This window comes from Chrysochloris asiatica, unplaced genomic scaffold, assembly GCF_000296735.1.
Source record: "Chrysochloris asiatica unplaced genomic scaffold, ChrAsi1.0 scaffold00265, whole genome shotgun sequence".
Taxonomy (NCBI): Eukaryota; Metazoa; Chordata; class Mammalia; order Afrosoricida; family Chrysochloridae; genus Chrysochloris; species Chrysochloris asiatica.
Genome location: NW_006408783.1, coordinates 1,544,399 through 1,554,579, shown reverse-complemented (window position 1 = coordinate 1,554,579; position 10,181 = coordinate 1,544,399).

Sequence of the window (10,181 nt, the reverse complement as noted above, 5' to 3'; positions counted from 1 at the left end):
TCTGTAGCCTAATATGGGGTCTCTTTCCCATGTTAAAAAAAAAATACAGAACAAAAAGCAAAGAAGAAAAGATCAAGGCCTGCTCTTGGCCTGAGTATCTGTCGGCCGTTTGGTTTTAAGTGGATACTGTCTCTAAATTTCGAGGAGATCTATGCACATGCGTTGTAGAACCCTCCGAGGGTGGGGCTGGAGTATCCACTAGCTTAGGCACCCCTATAGTTACCAGGATCGAGGTAGGCAGACAGCAAGGGACCAATGAAAAGATACCAAAAAACAAGAAAAAAAAAAAAAGAATGTCCACACCTCTATCTCTGTGGCTCTGTCAGGCATCCTTGGCTGCTCTGATCCTTTCCCCGCTTGGCCCTACACAAAATGGCGGCTTCTGGAGCAGCTGAGTGCCCCAAACCAGGAAGCAATGGATTTCTTGCTTCTGCCACAAACTCCCCAGCTGTAAGTCTTCCAACCTTCTAAATAATCCTTTATATGTGTTTCAGAGTACTGGGACCATTCCCTGAGCCTTCTTGGTCCTGTAGTCTGTGTTGTTCTCGGCAGAGCTCATCACTACACTTCCACCCGGTCCGCCATCTTTTTCGGAAGTCCCTGGTACTAAAAATTTTAAATATCATTTTGTGGGAGATATGGAGAGAATATGTTCATATTTTCTAAATTGTTGAATACTGTTCTGTTAATGTATGAGTTTCCTTTCCTTTCTCTTTTTGTCAATGTATTGAAAGAAACATAGTCTTTTCTTTTTAAGCTTCTTAAACCTTTTATTGTGAATTGACTGAAGGTTTACAAAGCAGATCATCAGTTTTACATTCAACAAATCATATCGTTTACTTCATTACAATGTTTGCAATCCCTTCCATGTACCATCAGTTAACAGTATTTACCTCTATTCATTTATTCATTTTTACCTTTTTTTTTAAGCTATTTATTATGAATTAGGTGAAGGTTTACAGACAAGATCATCTGCTTTTCACTTAACCAATCTTATACTTGGTTTCATCTCAGTGATTACAATCCCCTCCCTGCAACAACAGTCATCCTGCTTCCTCCCTGGGGCTTCGCATTTACATCTTATATTTCACAAATGAGCAAAGCAAATATATTAATATTTGATGTACACATAAAGAACAAAACATATGTATTCATTTAAATGTTCAAAGGACACATTCTGCCAGCCAGCCTTCTGCAGGCACACAGCCTTCCTCAGGCCATGGGACTAGAGCCCATCCTTGCTCTGTGTCTCCACGTCACCACCTCTGCTACCGTTTCTGCTGTCACCGCTTTTCTAGGTAGGGATCTCACACTCCACTCATGCTCTTCCTCCTTGATGGTCTTGGGATCATCTGTTCCTCAAAGGAAAGATTAAGTACTTCCACTTTTAGTCAAACATCCTCTATAATTACAGTTGTGACAATCACCATTAACCCTGAAAACAATTACTCATAATTGAGTCATCAAATCCTACCCTCATCATCCACCATTCCCTTTCACCAGATCCATCTAGCAAAGAGGGAAACTATTCAGTGGGGCTTCTGCCTTACCCTCCTCATTCTGAAACTAAGCAGACGCATGAAAGTTTGTAAGCTATCCACTTCATGCCTTTATAGTCCCCCCATTTTGGGTAGCCACTGTCAAAATTTCTAGCCTCTATCACCCAGTACATTGATGCAACAATCTTGTTCCTTCTGGAATTTTGAGTCACTGCATTCATAAGCAAAGTCTAGTCTAGTTCATCAAATTGTAGCAATTTATACTTACAGAAACTTGGTCTGTTGTCAGAACAATTTCAAATATAATACAAAAAGGAAAGGTAAGGAGGCTCATACATTAATAGATGAGGACTCCATAATTTTACAGCTGTGAACATTCCATTTATTCTTTTCATCCTCCCCCAATGATGTTTTTATTTTTCATACATTACATTATTACAATATTTAATAAATCCTGACATGGCAGATGTATTAGTCTCTCTTTTTTTTTTTTTAATGAGAAAACAGATATTGTGAGACAGACTAGAACCAGAGATTTCTGGCTCTTGATTCATGTTATTTCGATATGTAAGTTAAGTCATATGAACAACTATAGTACAAGTCTTCATAGAGAAATGTGGCCATATATGAGAATATATTTGTAAAACAGACTGAAATGACAACCAGTACATCAATTATACTGGGGTCGTGACAAAATCAATATATGTCTTTACTTTGTTCATTATATGTCCCATGGTGCTTTCAAAATGTCTTTTTTCAAAAGTAGCTTCCCCTATCTCTGGATGTAAACCTGAGCAGATCCCATGAGTGTTGTTCCCTTATAGATAATAGATGGTTCTACAGTTCCTTTAAGTCATACAGCCAACTCTGGTTTAGTAATTCATATGTGCCTAGTCCAGGATACTAACAGACATTTCAGTCCTTGTTCAAAGACAATCTTCTCCTCCCCTTCACCCTGCAGACTGGGGTCCAGCGTAGGGAGAGGGGATGGATTTTCCTTGGCTGGCCAGCTTCACGTACTCCAGTCCTGACAGATAATAAAAGCAAACTCTTTTTTCCACAAAACAATTTCATTGTATTGTTTTTGTTTTAATTACACAGTTGCAGATGCCTCTCACCTAATTCTCCAGCTCTTGGTCTCTGTTTAAAGTCCTGTAACTTTAAGTATTATACCAGATTGTTTTTGCCTCTAAGTGGAAATTTTTATACTGGAGGTTTCTGAATCAAGTGGATGTTTTCAGTAAAAATTGATCCTAGTCAGTTCCTCAAACTTGCAATCCAAATTTAAACACAGAGTTATCATTGTTGTTGTTGTTAAGTGTGGTCGAGTTGGTCCTATTCATAGAGACCCTGTATAGGGTTTCCAGGAAGCAGCTGGTGAGTTTGACTGGACTGTGAACCACAAGATCGACAGTTCAAACCCGCTAGCTGATCCTTGGAAACCCTGTACAGGGTAGCCATGGGTCAGAACCGACTTGACAACACTTAAAAACAGCAGCATGTGTGAGACTGAGGTTCGATTCCTGGCCAATGCACCTCATGTGCAGCCACCACTCATCTGTCAATGGAGGCTCATGGAGTTTCTAGACTGAGGTAGACAAGGAAGAAAGGTCTGGAGATCTGCTTATAAAAATTAATCAAAGAAAACTCTGAGTCACAATGGTTTGATCCACAACCAATCATGGGGATGGCACAGAACAGGGCAGCACTTTCTCCCATTGTGCGTGGGATCATCTGAAGTTGGATGCCAACTTGATGGAAATTAACAACAGTAGTTCTTCTAAACAGAAATCAAATATTTAATAAATCATAACAAAGTAAACTATTTATAGCTTAGAATTAAAGGTAGAAAATGTTCATAGTGATTATCTCTGGCAAGTAAACTCTTTCTTTTTGCTTATATGTATTTTATAAACTGTCTTCATGGAAAAGATGTGACTTTCTAGTCACAAAAGTTTGGTTTGATTTTGGCGCATTTATAATTTTGCAGTAAGGAAAACCTTTCAAAATAAGACACAAATGCTACTTTCTTAAAGACATTCTGTGAAATTTGTTTTTATATAAACATTTATATATGTTAAAATTTCTCTGTCACAAAAGTTAAACCAAAACCAACCAACTAAAGGCAAAATTAAAACACCAAAGACCAACGAGGGAAATATTTGCAAAACACAAAGATACACAAAAGATGTTCCCTTATTCATAGAGCCCAGCCAAATCAATAAGAGAAAAGATCATGGCCAATAGAAAAATGAACAAGTAATATCAATTCCCAGAAAAAGATGTGTTAACTACCATTTTGGACATAAAAAGATATTCAACCTCATATGCACTGTAGTGAAAGTATGAATTGTCTTTTAAAAAGACAATTTGACAAAATCTACTGATTGTTTTTTAAAAACTGTAATTATAGACCATAAGACTCGGCACTTCCACATCTAGGAATGTAGCTTATAGATTATTCCAGGAAAAAGATTCCAAGCCAGATATATACAAATGTTCATTGCAATATTGCTCTAGGGAAATACTAGAAATTTAAGTGTCTATTAGTAAAGACTAAACTAAATAAATTATGGTGTCTTATAAATGTAATATTTTGCAAGCCTCAAAGAGCCATATTTGCAGTGTGGAAATATCTCTAAGAAATAAGAAGTGGGTGGGTGGGGGGAAATAGAAACAAAGAGCAGAAGAATGAGTAGTAAAAATCCATTTCACATAAATGTTAGAAGGATTGATATTTTAGCAGAATCTATTACGCTCCTTGGAAACCCTATACAGGGTCGCTATGGGTTGGAATCGACAGCACTTCACAATGACAACAATTATGACTCCCCCGCCCAAGGAGTCCTGGTGTGGTACTGTGGGTTAATGTGCCAGACTGCAAAGCTGTTTGAACTTCCAGGTCAGCAGTTCAAGCTCACCAGCTGCTCCTCGGAAACCTTATACAGGGTCGCTATGGGTCGGAATCGATTCAACAGCACTTAACAGCAAACACAAAGTTACATATATATAGAAAGACTCCTGATATGGTGCTGTGGGTTACTGTTCTGGACTGCAAAGTCAGTTTGAACCACAAGGTTGGTGGTTCAAGCTCACCAGTCACTTGTCAGAAACCCTGTAAAGGGTCACTATGGGTAGGAACCGATTTGATGGTACTTAACAACATACTATGTCCTGATGTGAAGTTGTAGGCTTAGCATTGGACCATAAGGTCTGTTTGAACTTCAAGGTCGGCGGTTCAAACCCACCAGCCGCTCCTTAGAAACTCTATACAAGTTTGCTATGAGTTGGAATCGACTTGATGGCACTTAACAACAACAAGTTTACCTTTGAGAAGAGAGACTATTTACTTTTCATTTCAAACGTTTACTAAGCCTGTGCCTATAATTTTTTATGTCTACAAAGGTTAGCTCTGAGTTGGGATTATAAACGACTTATGCTTTCTTCTTTTGCATCTTTATATATTTAGAAGTAATTTAATGGATCTGTTATTGAAACAGGTTATGAGGTGTTCACTTGACCTCTCATCACAGAACCTCCGGATGAAGCCAGAGCAGGAAGCCAGATGCAGCCAGGGTGCTTCTGCGGCACGTAGCGGCTGGACCTGCCTGAGCAGCTGTTCTTCTAGTTCAGAGTCTGGAAGTAGCCACAGCAGACCCGAGCAGCCCTTCAGCCTGCACCATCGGGTCATCCCAGTCCAATCCTAATGTTCAAATCCCCAAGCAATTGCAAGCCCGAGATCGGATAACTGTGAGGATGTACCTACTGGATAAATTACATAAATGCTCCAAAGGAGGAAAGAAGGTCTAAGCACTTATAACGGGCAGCATATGAAAAAGAGCAGACACAGAGACGTCTTGATGTGATCCCCAGCTGGACTTTTATCTGTTGTGGTTAAGTGCCGTGGAGTCGGTTCCAACTCAGAGTGACCCTGTGCAGGGTTTCTGAGGACTGGTTGGTGAGTTTGAGGTCCAGTGGAGATCCTACAGTGCTCCACCAGGATGGACTCTTATAGAAACTCCATTATCCTTTTCTCCAATAATTTTGTCTTCTTATTTCAGAAATTTCTTGCCTTAACCCACACTCCATATGGCAACTTCTAAAATGTGGTACTGTAGGATAAGCACTGAAATGTGGTACTGTAGGATAAGCCACTCCTCAGAAACCCAGTTATGGAACCGACTTGACAGCACTTAACAACAATAACAAAATAAGTAATCCACCACCTGTCTTTGAGTGATGGCTTGCATGTTGTTGTGATGTTTGAAGCCATGCCATCAGTATTTCAAATACCAGTAGGGTCATCATAGGTGGATAGGTTTCAGCAGAGCTTCCAGACTAAGACAGACTAAGAAGAAAGGACTGAAGATGGACTTCCAATGATTAGACAATTCGAAGTCACTACAGAAGATTGTCAGCTCTAGTGCTGGGAGATGAGTCCCTTAGGTTTAAAGGCTCTCAACATACATAACAGCCACAACAGACTGAAAATACACCGGTATTCATGAAGATGGTACAGAACCAGGCAACACTGGGTTCTGTCACACACAGGCTTTCCATGAGTCAGAGTTGGCTCAATGACATCAACAAAAAAGACAATTAATAATCTGAAGGTAGAGATATATTTTCTACAATGTATTGTTTCCATCATCATAAAAATCCTCTTAAGACGATAATTCATATGGATGTTGTTGTTTTTCATCATTGTTGAGTTCTTTCCAACTTGTGGTGACTTCATGAGGCTTCCAAGTTTGTCACCTTCCAGAAGAAGTTTCTCAGGCCTGTCTTTGGAGGCGCCAGAGGGTGGGTTCAAACTGCCAACCACCAGGGTCTCCAATTACAGACACAGGTCTGTCTATATTAAAGCATGATGTCTACCAGATCCTATAGGAATTTCAATCAAATCTGTTTTGTTCCCACAATGTGACCAATATTTCTATGGACAGCTGTCACAATAGGAGAGCGGGAGACGATGCAAAGACCTGACTAATAGAGAGACAGTTTAAAGACAAGCTTCACACATTTTTATTTTTTAATTGGGAATTGAGTGAAGGCTTACAGAACAGATAGTCAGTTTTACCTTCAACGAATCATACACTTCATTCCATCTCAGTGATGGAAATGTGACATCACATATTTGTTCCCTATTTTCTTCCAGTCTGTCTGGACCTTCTAATTTCTCCTTCTTTCCCAACCCTTCTCAATCTTGTCCTTAGGTAGATGCTATTTTTATCTTAAATGGTTGACCATTATATGGTGTGCATACATCACCAGTGTTGTTGTCCCCCCATATACCTATCTATTGTTGTTGTGTTGTTGTCAAATGCCGTTAAGTCCGTTCCAACCCATAGCGACCCTGTATGGGGTTTCCGAGAAGCAGCTGGTGAGCTTGAACCACTGACCCTGCAGTTCAAACAACTTTGCAGTCATTTCCAGAGCATCAGCTCCAGCGCCACACCAGGACTCCATATTCCTATCTATTACTTGGCTGAAAACTGAGCCAAAACAGTTCCAAATTTGAAGGATGACCACAAATCATAGCTTCAGGGTTCCACCAGTTTCTGTCTGACTAGTAAGCCTGGTCTTTTTTTTTTTTTGTAATTTTGACTTTTGTTTCATAGTTTCTTCCAGTCTGTCTAGGACCGTCCAATGTGATTCCTTTCAGAGCAGTTGGTCTTGGTAGCCGAATGCTATCTAGTTATTTTGATCTCACGGTCTCACGGTTATGGAGATTGATATTCACTTGGACTAATTGTTTCCAATGTCTTTAATTTTAACCACTCTTCTTCCCTTCTGACTGGGAGAAACCAGTAGTTGATCCTGAGATAGCCGCTCATGAACATTTTAGATCCCAGTCACTACTCACTAGAGTAAGATGTAGAACATTGTCTTGGTAGACTATGTTATGCCAAGTGATCATGCTGTCCCACAAGGCTCAACAACTCATTCTCCCAAGGTGTTTGGTAATGTCTAAGTTTGTTTGTTGGATTTTTCCACCTGTATGCTTCTATCTTTACTCACGTATAGACATCTTCTGTCAAACCTTTATACATTTATACATTGGTGTGTATACTCCCACTCTTCCTCCCACTTCCATTCAGCCTGTTTACCTATCCATGTATCTACCCACATTGTTTTGTTGTTAAGTGCTGTTGAGTAGCTTCTGACTCAATAAATCATTGTTATTGCAGGTTTGTGTATATACTAGTATTTACCTCTGTTCCTTTAACACTTGTCTTTAACACTCCTCCCCATTTCCTGCCTTCATCATACTTCTATCTAGCTCCCTCTTGTATATTGTCTTCCCCACTACCCAAATGAACTTGTTTCTACCCTCTAGTGGAGTTCTAGTGTGTAGCTGTGGGCTAATACATCACACTGCGAAGTCATTTGAACCACAAGGTTGGTGGTACAAACTCACCAGCAGCTCCTTGGAAATCCACACAGGGTCACTATGGGTCGGAATCAATTCAACGGCACTTAACAACAAACCCTCTAGTCAGAGTCCTGGTGTCATGCTGTAGGATAAGCACTGGACAGCTAACTGTACGGTTGGTTTGTGCTTCAAACCCACCAGCTACTTCTCAGAAACCCTATACAGGGTTGCTATGATTCGGAACTGACACCATGCCAGTTAACATAAACATAACCCTCTAGTCAGTGAATTACTATATCTCTTCCCTCCCACCCCAGTGACCACCAAACAATGTTTCTTTTAGTGTGAAAACCTTTTCTTGACTTTTTTACTGTTTATCCTTTAGTGATTGACTTATTTCACTCAGCATAATATCCAGATTCATTCATGGTATGGGGTGTTTTCAAATCATCAGTCTTTGTCATAATTGCATAGTACTCTATTGTGTGTATGTGCCACAGTTTGCTCATGCATTGATGGGTATTTAAGTTGTCTCCATTTTTGTGTGTGTTTATGAATAGTGCTGTGATGAACATGGCTGTGCATATTTCCATCTGTGTCACACCTCCTATTTTTCTAGAATATATACTAAGTAGAAGGGTTGCTGAATCATATGGTGTTTTTGCAGATGGATTCATGTTTCTAGGAGAAAGCTTAGGACTGAGAAGAAAAAGCAAGAGGGAAAGGAAGATGAAGGCATTCCACAAATGGATGGAATACAAATGGAAAGATTCCAACAAATTGATGAAATATTTCACTTATCTATGGAGACACCCACTCATCTATGCCAAGAAATTTGGAAGACAGCTACCTGGCCAACTGATTGGAAGAGGTCCATATTTGTGCCCATTCCAAAGAGAGGTAACTCAATGGAATGTGGAAACCATTGGACAATATCATTTTTGCTAAGGATAGTTTTTAAATGGCTGCAGCAGTACACTGACAGGAAACTGCTAGAGGTTTAAGCTGGAGGATTTATATTGCTGATGTCAGATGGATCTTGGCTGAAAGCAGAATGTACCAGAGATATTTTTACCTGTGCTTTATTGACTGCTCAAAGGCTTTTGACTGTGTGGATCATGACAAGTTATGGACAACATTGGGAAGAATGAGTATTCAGAACACTTAATTGTGCTCATGAGGAACCTGTACACAGACCAAGAGGCAGTCATTTGAACAGAACCAGGGGACACTGAGTGGTTTAAAATCAGGAAAGGTATTTGCCAGGTTGTAGTCTTTCACCATACTTATTCAATTCATGCTGAGCTAATAATCTGAAAAGCTAGGTTATATGAAGAAGAACGTGGCATCAGAATTGAAGAAAGCCTGATTAACAACCTGTGATGTGTAGATGATACAACCTTGATTCCTGAAAGTGAATAAGACTGAATATTTACAGGTGAAGGTCAAAGACCACAGCCTTCAGTATGGATGGTACCTCAATGTAAGAAGACAAAAATCCTCACCACTGAACCAATAAATAACATCATGATATGTGGAGAAATTGAAGTTGTTGAAGTCTTCATTTTGATTGGATCCACCATCAAAACGTATGGAAGCATCAGTAAAGAAATAAAATGATGTATTGCATTAGACAAATCTGCTGCACAAGACCCCTTTAAAGTGTTCAAGAGCAAAGATGTTCGTTAGTGGACTAAAGTGAACCTGACATGGTATTTTCAGTAGTTTCACATGCATGTGGAAACTGGATAAGGAACAAAGAGCACACTGAAAGAATTTATGCATTTGGGTTATGGTGTTGGAGAGAACTATTAAAGGTACTGCCAGAATATAAAATGCACTGCCAGAAGAAGTACAAACAAATCTGAATAAGGAAGACTGTAGAAGAAATTAGTGAATTTGAGTTATGGAGAAAAATAGTAAAAGTACCATGGACTGCTAGAAGAACAAGTAACTCTGTATTGGAAGAAGTCCAGCCAGAATGCGCCTTAGAAGCCAGGTGAGACTTCATCTCTCACATTTCAGACATAGTATCAGAAGGGACCAGTTCCTGGAGAAGGACATATGCTTGGTAAAGTAGAGAGTTATCGAAGAAGAGAAAGACCCCCAACGAGATGGATCGGCTCAGTGGCAGCAGTAATGGACTCAAGCTTAACAATGACCGTGAGGATGGCACAGGACCAGGCCATATGTCATTCTGCTGTGCATAAGGTTGTCAGCACCCAACAACAACTCCCAATTCCTCTTCCACCAATCTTTACAGAATTTTCTATGTCATTTTCTCACACGGAGTCAATATGTGTATT